We start from the raw sequence: 11,829 nt of genomic DNA on the forward strand, positions 1-11,829 counted from the left end.
GGCCATAACTGTCGGAGGGAGGAGGCCTGTAAGGTCACTGTGCACATTTCCTGATGAAATGATTGATTACCTCTAATCAATAACAGGATATATGAACAATGACCTACCCAACCCCAGGTGAAGGAATCCCCTTAGTGGGGGGGCTCACACACTGCCAAAACATTCCTCACCTCAAGAGCACGGTTTGTGAATGATAGCAGAAGGTCTATGGAGAGGGGTTAGAGAGCCAGAAGCAGAGCATTGCTAGAGAGGTGTCGGGGAAAGGAGTGCAGTATGGGGCAGGCAGAAGATGGTTTATGGAGAGGGCACAATATGGGGCAGGCAGAAGATGGTTTATGGAGAGGGGCACAATATGGAGCAGGCAGAAGATGGTTTATGGAGAGGGGCACAATATGGGGCAGGCAGAAGATGGTTTATGGAGAGGGGCAAAATATGGGACAGGCAGAAGAAGGTTTATAGAGAGGGGTGCAATATGGGGCAGGCAGAAGATGGTTTATGGAGAGGGGCACAATATGGGGCAGGCAGAAGATGGTTTATGGAGAGGGGCACAATATGGGGCAGGCAGAAGATGGTTTATGGAGAGGGGCACAATATGGGGCAGGCAGAAGATGGTTTATGGAGAGGGGTGCAATATGGGGCAGGCAGAAGATGGTTTATGGAGAGGGGTGCAATATGGGGCAGGCAGAAGAAGGTTTATGGAGAGGGGCGCAATATGGGGCAGGCAGAAGATGGTTTATGGAGAGGGGTGCAATATGGGGCAGGCAGAAGATGGTTTATGGAGAGGGTTGCAATATGGGGCAGGCAGAAGATGGTTTATGGAGAGGGGCACAATATGGGGCAGGCAGAAGATATTTTATGGAGAGGGGTGCAATATGGGGCAGGCAGAAGAAGGTTTATGGAGAGGGGGACAATATGGGGCAGGCAGAAGAAGTTTTATGGAGAGGGGGACAATATGGGGCAGGCAGAAGAAGTTTTATGGAGAGGGGCACAATATGGGGCAGGCAGAAGATGGTTTATGGAGAGGGCACAATATGGGACAGGCAGAAGAAGGTTTATGGAGAGGGGCGCAATATGGGGCAGGCAGAAGAAGTTTTATGGAGAGGGGCACAATATGGGGCAGGCAGAAGAAGGTTTATGGAGAGGGGTGCAATATGGGGCAGGCAGAAGATGGTTTATGGAGAGGGGTGCAATATGGGGCAGGCAGAAGATGGTTTATGGAGAGAGGTGCAATATGGGGCAGGCAGAAGATGGTTTATGGAGAGGGGCACAATATGGGGCAGGCAGAAGATATTTTATGGAGAGGGGTGCAATATGGGGCAGGCAGAAGAAGGTTTATGGAGAGGGGGACAATATGGGGCAGGCAGCAGAGAATGACATTTTCCAAACCGAATTTGGGGGGCCCCCGTATGTCGGGCCACTTGGTGCTAGGAGCCCCAAATTTGGCATGCAAACCCAGTGGAACCAGCACTCAGGGACGGACTGACCATTGGGCCATTTGGGCACTGCCCGAGGGCCCCATGCCACTAGGGGGCCCCATCAGGGTTGCCAGCTTCAGTAAAACAAGGGACAGTATGTAAAAATCTGTGTTTTTTTTACATCTGTCTCTGAAGTGCCCCTTACCAACATCCCTTTGGTCTAAAAATCCTGAGATTATAGCTGCCCCACCTCTCCAGTACCTTCTTAGCCAATAGAAACATGTCTGTGTATACTGTGTGATTGCATACTGTGTGTGTGTGTTTGTGTCTACTGTGTGGCCCCATAATCTCTGATTGCCTGGCGGCCCCATAATCTCCTATTGCTCGGGGGCCCCATGAGTTGTAAGTCCACCCCTGGAAGGAATACAACATATCCATAGCTGGAGTTCCTAGCACCAAGTGTCCCCAAAGTCGGTTCGGAAAATGTCATTCTCTGCTGCATAATCTTTAGAAGAGGCTTCCTTCTGGGACGACAGCCATGCAGACCAATTTGATGCAGTGTGCGGCGTATGGTCTGAGCACTGACAGGCCGACCCCCCCCACCCCTACAACCTCTGCAGCAATGCTGGCAGCACTCATACATCTATTTCCCAAAGACAACCTCTGGATATGACGCTGAGCGCGTGACCTCAACTTCTTTGGTGGACCATGGCGAGGCCTGTTCTGAGTGGAACCTATCCTGTTATACCGCTGTATGGTCTTGGCCACCGTGCTGCAGCCCAGTTTCAGGGTCTTGGCAATCATCTTATAGCCTAGGCCATCTTTATGTAGAGCAAAAATTCTTTTTTTTCAGATCCTCAGAGAGTTCTTTGCTATGAGGTGCCATGTTGAACTTCCAGTGACCGGTATGAGAGAGTGAGAGCGATAACACTAAATTTAACACACCTGCTCCCCCATTCACACCTGAGACCTTGTAACACTAACGACTCACGTGACACCGGGGAGGGAAAATGGCTAATTGGGCTCAATTTGGACATTTTCACTTAGGGGTGTACTCACTTTTGTTGCCAGCGGTTTAGACATTAATGGCTGTGTGTCACTATTCAAGGAGGAAGCGGACTCACTATTCAAGGAGGAAGCGGACTCACTATTCAAGGAGGAAGCTGACTCACTATTCAAGGAGGAAGCTGACTCACTATTCAAGGAGGAAGCGGACTCACTATTCAAGGAGGAAGCGGACTCACTATTCAAGGAGGAAGCTGACTCACTATTCAAGGAGGAAGCGGACTCACTATTCAAGGAGGAAGCGGACTCACTATTCAAGGAGGAAGCTGACTCACTATTCAAGGAGGAAGCGAACTCACTATTCAAGGAGGAAGCTGACTCACTATTCAAGGAGGAAGCGGACTCACTATTCAAGGAGGAAGCTGACTCGCTATTCAAGGAGGAAGCAGACTCACTATTCAAGGAGGAAGCGGACTCACTATTCAAGGAGGAAGCGGACTCACCATTCAAGGAGGAAGCTGACTCACTATTCAAGGAGGAAGCTGACTCACTATTCAAGGAGGAAGCGGACTCACTATTCAAGGAGGAAGCGGACTCACTATTCAAGGAGGAAGCTGACTCACTATTCAAGGAGGAAGCGAACTCACTATTCAAGGAGGAAGCGGACTCACTATTCAAGGAGGAAGCGGACTCACTATTCAAGGAGGAAGCTGACTCACTATTCAAGGAGAAAGCGGACTCACTATTCAAGGAGGAAGCAGACTCACTATTCAAGGAGGAAGCGGACTCACCATTCAAGGAGGAAGCTGACTCACTATTCAAGGAGGAAGCGGACTCACTATTCAAGGAGGAAGCGGACTCACCATTCAAGGAGGAAGCTGACTCACTATTCAAGGAGGAAGCGGACTCACTATTCAAGGAGGAAGCGGACTCACTATTCAAGGAGGAAGCTGACTCACTATTCAAGGAGGAAGCGGACTCACTATTCAAGGAGGAAGCGGACTCACTATTCAAGGAGGAACTTCAGTGTTGTCACATGAAAAGATAGAAGAAAAGATAAAAGATACAAAATAATGTGAGGGGTGTACTTACTTTTGTCAGATACTGCATGTTTGAAATTTCGTGTTCTCGAATCGTTCTTTCGAGTGGGCAATGTATTAGTGAGTAATGTATCTTACTTAATACCTTTAGCCAATCAGGTTATCCCTTTTGTGTCTGAGTCGCACGTCATTCCTGGATCTTTTTCGATTGAGTTGAGGAGACGGAGTCCGGTCTGGTGACTGAGGGAGTGGACTGGAGTACAAGTACAGGAGGACTTATTGGAAAAGCAAGCCTAGGATTATTATTCTTTATTTCCTACGAAAGTACGAATCAACGAAAAAAAAAGGCAATCTCACAAAAAGTAACAATTAGTAAATTTACGAGTAGTGTACCGAATAAACGAAAATTATTATCTAACAAAATGACAAATTTCGAATCAAAGAAAATTAAACGAACTGAATTACGAATCACTTCGTACCAACGAAAATATAACTGTTGCGTAAATACACACGAGCCCGAATACGAAAACTCGCGTCTTACGAAAATCACGAATCGTTACGAATCAACGGAAACGTAAAGAAACAAAACTGAAATGGCGGTCGTTGCAATACATTCTGTCACACCGTATTTGCGCAGCCGTCTTACAAACGCAATTTTTTTGGGAGGAGAAAATGCTTTTTGATACTTTTTGAACTAAAAAAAAAATAAGAAAACAGTAAAGTTAGCCCATTCTTTTTTATTGTGAAAGGCGATGGTACGCCGAGTAAATTGATACCCAACATGTCACGCTTCAAAATTGCACCCGACAAACTTTGACCCTAAAAAATCTCCGTAGGCGACGTTTAAAAAATTCTACAGGTTACCAGTTTTGAGTTACAGAGGAGGTCTAGGGCTAGGGTTTATGGACCATTTTCATATTACTGAGTTTAGTAACACTTTCAATGCAATAATAAAAAAAAAAAATGTTTTCAACAAAAAAAAAAAAGTCCTTTTAAGGCCGTTGGCGGAATTGACGTTTGACGTCGCTTCTGTCATCCAATGACATTGAATGGAGTGGGGGGCCATAATTCCCTCATTCGACTTCCGGCCTCTGAGGGGAAAGGATCGGATCATCTCCGCTGCTTGCAACGGCTCCGGTAAGAGACATCCGGGAACATGGCGGGAGGGGAGTGGGCACCTCCTCCGCCGGTGGAAAAAAAATATTTCATGGCGAATCCGCCGCGAAGACCACTTTTATCCCAAAGTGAACCCTCCGTCGTTTTCAGAAAATACCGGGGGGGGGGGGTATGGCAGCTATCTGCTGCCATAACAGCGGTATTCAACGTCAAATTGCCGACATATAACGACAGCGGGCGGTCCGGAAGTGGCTAAGTAGTAGACAGTATTATTAAAAAAGTGGTATGGAGTCAAACTTTATGAGACAAGTGCAGCATATATAGGAAATGATAAACCAGCTATGCAGAGAATACTGTAGATGACATACACAATCAAGTGATATGTAGAAGAGCAATCCTACTCCAAAACTTTGGAAGAAAACAAAGCCAAGGTAGCATCACATAAAGGTTCAAAAGGGGGATGTGGCCTGCTGCCGACCAGGATGGAAGCCCAAGTCCCTAGCTCTGTCCCAAGGCCCGGGTCTCTGGCAAACCCGACGCAGCCCTTCTCCCCATGGCGGGAAAAATGGGGGACACTCCCGGGCATGTCCCGTAAATGATACAAGTCGCCTGCTCCATGCCGCCTTACACACACTACTACAACACAGCAATGGCCTTGCAGTCGACCCAAGATGGCGCCAGACCAGGGAACAGTCACCAAAAGCTAGCAAGCCCAGCCTACCTGCTTGTTCTGCACCAACGCTTCCACAGTCAGGTGACCACTCTACAACGTGGCCTGCTGCCGACCAGGATGGAAGCCCAAGTCCCGAACTCTGTCCCAAGGCCCGAATCTCTGGCAAACCCAACGCAACCCTTCTCCCCATGGCGGGAAAGATCGGGGACACTCCCGGGCATGTCCCGGAAATGATACAAGTCGCCTGATCCATGCTGCCTTACACACACTACTACAACACCGAAATGGCCATGCAGTCGACCCAAGATGGTGCCGGACCAGGGAACAGTCACCAAAAGCTAGCAAGCCCAGCCTACCTGCTTGTTCTGCACCAACGCTCCCACAGCCAGGTGACCACTCTACAATGTGGCCTGCTGCTGACCTGGATGGAAGCCCAACTCCCTAGCTCTGTCCCAAGGCCCGGGTCTCTGGCAAACCCGATGCAGCCCTTCTCCTCATGGTGGGAAAGATCGGGGACACTCCCGGGCATGTCCCGTAAATGATACAAGTCCCCTGCTCCATGCTTCCTTACACACACTACTACAACACCGCAATGGCCATGCAGTCGACCCAAGATGGCGCCGGACCAGGGAACAGTCACCAAAAGCTAGCAAGCCCAGCCTACCTGCTTGTTCTGCACCAACGCTCCCACAGCCAGGAGACCACTCTACAACGGCGGCTAGAGAAGATATGGCCTTCTCCTGATACAGCCTCAGACTTGCAACCAGCAGACAGAGGTAAGAGGCTGACAACCTCTCCCGCCAATCCAACCTGCAAGGAGCCTCAGGCCAAAAACATCTGTGGGCTGCTTTACACAGCAAAAAAATCAATAATAGAAAGTGAACTTGCACATTGGTGATAAATTAAACCTAAATAATATTGTGATAATGAATATATATATATATATAGTGATAAAAAAATGGTCCAAGAGACAAGATATACGGTGGGTATCAAATGATGTAAAAATGTATTGATTAACGCTCCAATTTGTCCGATTCCATATATAAATATATGCTCATATAAAGTCCACTTCTCCAATAATATAGTAACAAGACCCAACTTCCTTCTATGCTGGATATCCAATAGGGACTGAGCTCCCAGAACTCTCCCCTCAATTCTGCAAGCAACAAGCATCAACACCAGGCCTCTATCCTTCTATCCATTCATCCTTCAATATGGCATTCTTGTCCAGGAATAGTACACCAGGTTAATTCCAATATTGGACAAGCCGTGTTCTGCCCCGCTCTGAATATCCGTATGTTGCTGCTCCCTCCCCCACACTCGCCGTGATCCCCGCAACAAGTCAGTGTTGTCGCTGCTTTTCGCTGCTCTGGCTGTCTCGGCTAAGGTTGATGACGCTGTGACAGTGATCTGTGGGCTGCTGCTGCAGCAGCTAATGGAGCACCCCACATAGAACACACACCATCCTTGGTTGCTGTCCCTGTGATACCCAACCCTGTATCTGAGGCAACGCTTAAGTCTATGCTGCTCACTCTGCAGAAAGACTTGCATCGAGAATTACGAATATCTTTGTCTCAAATGTATGACAGAGTGGGTTGCCTGGAAGGGAGCATGGCGGTATTGGAGGAAAATATGCGTGATTATTCTAAAGCTCATAATGAGTTATTAGATGCTCATGATCCTCACACTGAGGAGATCCACCGCATTAAGATGAAATTGGTGGATTTAGAGGATCGTTCTAGGCGAAATAACATTAAATTCAGGGGCATCCTTGAATCAGTTAAAGCGAATGCGCTCACTCCCCACATGCAGCAACTTATCTCAACACAGGATTGCCAAAACCTCACACTTACCAGCTGACATCCCAAGGGATGTACTGGCTCGGATTCACTTTTTCCATATTAAGGAGCAAATCCTCTCAACCATCAGAGACAGTAGTGTATTTAGGTTTTGTGCTGCCCTAGGCCTGACTAAACTCGTGCACCCCCTAATTTAAATATGACACACCCCTTCCTGTCAAGGTCACACCCCTTGCTGTTTAAGACCCACCCTGAAATTTTTGCGTGGGGACACTAGTTCTGAGGGCCGGGGGGGGTGGATTCCCTTAATTTGCATAGATTTCCTTACTTCCTGTTTGGCGATGGGGCAGGAAGTGAAGGGAAATCTCTGCAATTGGGACAGGCATGATAAAAAAGAAACTGACAGGGGCTATAATCCTCCCTTATTCTATCCAAAATGAAAAAAAAAAAAAAGTGTTGGCTATAGTTCTACTCTAAGCACAAATTTCTGATAATTTTATGGAGAGGACTAAGACGATATAACCATGCCAATGGTGCAGCAGAAACATATAGCACAGTGAGGAAGGTTTGTGGTCCAGAATGGTAGGACAGTCAAAATTAGAAGCAGTGCCCCCCTCCCCCCCCCAGTTGTGGAATGCCGGCCACCCACCTGCTGGAAGCAGTGTGGTCCCTTTATGGGGGCACTAGACTAATTTGCCTCTCAGCCCAGTCCGCCCCATAAGACTGCCGCTACACTAACAGTGTAGCGCAAGCCGGCGGGGACACTTTCTGTAAAAAATAAAATAGTCTACAGGTGGGGCTTCCCAACTAAATTGCTGGTCACCTATCAGCAACAAAATATCCTCATCCTCACCCCCCAAATATGGGTACAAAAAACTGACCAATTGGGGCAAGCTCCCTCTTACTCCCCATGACACGGGGCTAAGGGGCCCACCCCCCACATTCATTGACTCCTGGAATCCGGTGCCTAGAAGGGACTGAGTTTGAAGGTTTATAGTTATGTTCAGTCCCCGCATTCATTCATTCAGATCCAGTCTGGGCGATGTCCATATTTTTGTTTCCCACCCTTCAGGTTATAGTGTGCTGCGCACACTATCTTGTTCAGCTTGTTGCCTGTATTGAGTAAATACTTATCTGCATACCGTTCCATTAAGTGCAGTTTTGACACTCCTTTTTTTTTCTTCTGTAAACTGCTGTATACATTCTTGTAACCTGTGAGCTATCTTGACACTCCTAGAAACTTTAACTGATACGTGTAAGGGATATAGTATCTCTACATCCGTTTACTCCTTCAGGCACTCCTTTTTTAACACGGTCCTCACACCCACCTCAATAAATGCTAAAGGTCTAAACTCCCCCTTCAAACATAACTTTCTCTGGAAAGAGGCATTGGCGCAACATGTTCTGCAATTAAGAGACCCACTTTTCTAAACTTATGCAACCTTCATGCACACATGGACGATACCCACACTGCTTCTTCGCAAATGCGAGTCATGGTCACCATAAGCGCATCAGTAAACTTTTCTCTCCACCACAGTGAAATAGACAAAGATGGCAGATATATAATACTCTCAGTTACAATTGACAGTTGCCCTCACACTATTGTTAACCTCTATACAACCAACACAGCCCATAAAAGTTCTACGCTACCCTGCTCTCAAAATTACACCCATATATATCCACACATTTAATGCTGTGCAGAGACTTTAATGATATTATAGACCCCGTGCTTGATGCCACCAGTCCAACAAAACGCAGACCCTCGACACATCATTCCCTAGATTATCCACCTAGACCAAGTGGGGTGCGTGCCAGGTAGGCAGGCAGGCATCAGATGGTACCAGGCGCTTCATCAACCTTATTCAATGGATGGAGCATGGTCAAACGCTTTCTCTCTTCCTTTCTTTAGACACGGAGAAGGCGTCCGACAGATTCCACAACGCCGGGCGCAGTTCAATCATGTCACACGGCTCCAGCCATGCCCCCATCTGGGTTATGCCCAGGGGAATCGATTCGATCACAGCCTGTGGCTGTATGGACACCCAAGGGCTGAATGTCATTTTACACGAGGCCCGCCCTCCCCCGGCCCCCATTTCGCCCCATATCCCCTCCTTAAACATCTGCCACTTTTGCTATCCTCCCATATAAGTGCGGATGGATTTTTTCTGTCCTCCCTATTGGAGGGCCCACTGCTTGCCGCGCCTACATCTGTCTGTGCTGCACGGCTGGAGCTGTGTGACGTGATTGACGCTGCGCACGGCGTTGCGGGAACTGTAGGCTGCTGGATATCGATACTGCGCAGGCGCAGTGGCCATAATCTGCCCGCTCCTGGTTGGTGACGTCACACGCCAACTGGGTGGGGGGCTATAAAGGCAGACCCTGCCAGCCTAAGATCACTGGCTTCAAGGGGCGCTGTTACAGTGAACTTCTCCACTGAAGGTAGTCTCCAGGATGGGGGGGGTTTCTCATTTCTTTTTTCCATTGATACTTATTATTGTACTGCTGATATGCTTTCGATTGCAATTCTATTTACAACGCTCTTTTCACTCTATTACTTTCCTGACTAGGCCTTTTTATGCTGTGACCTTTGGATAGTGCTTTTCATTCAACTCAGGTACCACTCTACATCAATTTTGTTTTTTCAAACATCATTTTGAACCCCTTGATTGTAACTAGCACACAGTGAGGCTTTAACAGTTAGATGGTGTTTTTTTTTTTTTGTTATTTCTACGTTAGTATCTATTTTTATTATTAATTTTTATTTTATTTAGTTATTTCATCTTTAATACTCCAGCCTAATCGTCCTTCCTTGATCAACCTTATATCCTCGATTACCACAGAGCCCCTTTCATCACAATATTCTTTACTTGTTTGTATTGAGGCTTTTTAGCCCTATCTATGAAACAGACATGAGCTCTATTTGAGCCATTTGCCCTTATTTTTCTAGTATTTATTGGTCTCCCATTTTCCCTCTGCAGCGTGGGCTTGCCATCCCTGGGATTTGGACCGCACTGGCCTTGCCCCGTTGAGCTATTAGGGTAGGCTGGGTGAATGTTTTTGTGGTGTTGGGATGTTTCATTCCCATCATATGGTATGTGGGGAGGTGTTCGATGGATTTGGGAGGGGGGTGGGACATTAAGTACCACATCGCCCAATTATTCAGTAATGCGCACCATGTCTGACACTATATTCGTGTTTATTGATTTTTTTTTCTAAATAATCTTTTTTTCTTTTTATAGAGCTACAGTTCCTTTTGTCACGTCCTATTCCCCTGATGAAGCCAATGTCTTGGCGAAAATAGTAGGGAAGACTTGACCTGCTACTGTAAATAGCCATTATCTTTTTTGGCGAACATTATATTGTATATGCTCCTTTTTATACTTATGTGAATTAGTATTTTGAATTGATTTTTAACGCAATGTAATAAAATCTGTCTTTTAATCCTACTTTGTATTGAGTTGTGTTGGCACCGTAATAATCCCCTTCCCTCTGTCCCTTTCTGGTGTCCATATATGATTCTTCCATCTACATTGTGTAAGATATACTCATATTTTCAATGTTTGATGCACATATTTCAACATGATTTTGCAGAACATGTCTCTCTGATTGACATTTGTCTTTTAGTGTCGATTCAATGAACTCCTCAACAAAGAACTCCCTGAGGAAGACTGTTTTAGTTGAAACGCGTAGGGGTATTGTTGCGTTGCAGTAGTATTTTGAGGAATGATATCATGTGCAATTCTTTAATTTGAAATGTATTGCTTACTTTGTCGTATGCATCATGCTTCAATTTTATAGGAATTTTAAAATGTTTGTATCAATGAAATTATTTTAATAAACTACCATTGTCCAAATTCAAAGTGTCTTTTGGTGCCTCCAAAGTCCCGTCTCGTTTTTCTTTTTTGTTTCAATATCCATTGGGATGTGGCACTTCTTTGACACTTGGACAGTCTGATAGAATATTTCTCACCCCCTGAATCACTTGCCTCCTCCATCAAGTTCTGGCCCACTCACACAGACATATCACCTCCAACTAAACAGTGGCACCAGTCCCTCATAATTCCTCTCCGCCTATCCCACTGCATAACCCACTGGGAATTCTTGCAAAAGCTATTCCATACGTGGTATTATACCCTCGGACAGGTTAGCTACTATATACCCCACAATTTCACCGAAATGCTGGAGAGGTGGCGGCAACATTGATCATTAAAACACAACCGGTGGGACTGTCCAGCCATCAAAATCTACTGGAAGGAGATATCTGACTTTATTTCCGCTTTATGTGCCATCTCCTTCCCTATGACACCATTGGATCTACTCCTGGGATTATCACTTGCCACTTGGCCTGGACACCTCAATGTGCTGGTAACACACATCCTGATTGCTGCCCGGCTAGCTGTGGCAAAACAATGGAAATCACCTCACCCTCCCGCCCTGAAGGACACCGTAAATTTACCTCTACGTCTAATAAGAGAGAATTTAATATTGACTTCTTTTTACAATTGCAAATACGAGTTTTGTGATCTACCTTATTTCATGTAGTGCCTGCTGTGTCCAATATGTGGGGAGGACACGATAGGTTTTATGAACATGTCTACAGCATTGCTAAAAAATAAACAATCCACAAATATAGCAAAACATTTTACATCATGTCATGGAGGTAATAAATCCACTGTGCAGGTCCAAGTCATAGACAAGATTAGGGTCCCAAAGAGAGGTGGAGATGCCTTTCGCCTGCTGCGCCGCAGAGAGGTGTTTTGGATTTTCCATCTTCAGACTCG

This window comes from Lithobates pipiens, unplaced genomic scaffold (assembly GCF_037356315.1).
Source record: "Lithobates pipiens isolate NorthernLeopardFrog02 unplaced genomic scaffold, aLitPip1_a1.2 Scaffold_8, whole genome shotgun sequence".
NCBI lineage: Eukaryota > Metazoa > Chordata > Amphibia > Anura > Ranidae > Lithobates > Lithobates pipiens.